Here is a 1,104-nt window from a genome sequence, read left to right as displayed (position 1 = left end):
AGCTTATCTCAGCGTTCTAAGGCCAAAAACAGCAAGTGATAAAAACTGCTCAAAACAGTGAAAATGAACAATGTTTTTGCTTTTAACAACATAATATGCAGTATTAAACATGTTGTAACAAGTTGCAAGTGAATACTGAGTGAAATGAGAGAGTTTGCAGAACATGACAATTCTGCGTTGCAGGAATCAGCTTATCTCAGCGTTCTAAGGCCAAAAACAGCAAGTGATAAAAACTGCTCAAAACAGTGAAAATGAACAATGTTTTTGCTTTTAACAACATAATATGCAGTATTAAACATGTTGTAACAAGTTGCAAGTGAATACTGAGTGAAATGAGAGAGTTTGCAAAATGACAAATTCTGCGTTGCAGGAATCAGCTTATCTCAGCGTTCTAAGGCCAAAAACAGCAAGTGATAAAAACTGCTCAAAACAGTGAAAATGAACAATGTTTTTGCTTTTAACAACATAATATGCAGTATTAAACATGTTGTAACAAGTTGCAAGTGAATACTGAGTGAAATGAGAGAGTTTGCAGAACATGCCTAATTCTGCGTTGCAGGAATCAGCTTATCTCAGCGTTCTAAGGCCAAAAACAGCAAGTGATAAAAACTGCTCAAAACAGTGAAAATGAACAATGTTTTTGCTTTTAACAACATAATATGCAGTATTAAACATGTTGTAACAAGTTGCAAGTGAATACTGAGTGAAATGAGAGAGTTTGCAAAATGACAAATTCTGCGTTGCAGGAATCAGCTTATCTCAGCGTTCTAAGGCCAAAAACAGCAAGTGATAAAAACTGCTCAAAACAGTGAAAATGAACAATGTTTTTGCTTTTAACAACATAATATGCAGTATTAAACATGTTGTAACAAGTTGCAAGTGAATACTGAGTGAAATGAGAGAGTTTGCAGAACATGGCTGATTCCTGCAATGCAGGAATCAGCTTATCTCAGCGTTCTAAGGCCAAAAACAGCAAGTGATAAAAACTGCTCAAAACAGTGAAAATGAACAATGTTTTTGCTTTTAACAACATAATATGCAGTATTAAACATGTTGTAACAAGTTGCAAGTGAATACTGAGTGAAATGAGAGAGTTTGCAAAAT

Source organism: Danio aesculapii, chromosome 24 (assembly GCF_903798145.1).
Source record: "Danio aesculapii chromosome 24, fDanAes4.1, whole genome shotgun sequence".
Lineage (NCBI taxonomy): Eukaryota > Metazoa > Chordata > Actinopteri > Cypriniformes > Danionidae > Danio > Danio aesculapii.
This window is presented reverse-complemented; position numbering follows the sequence as displayed.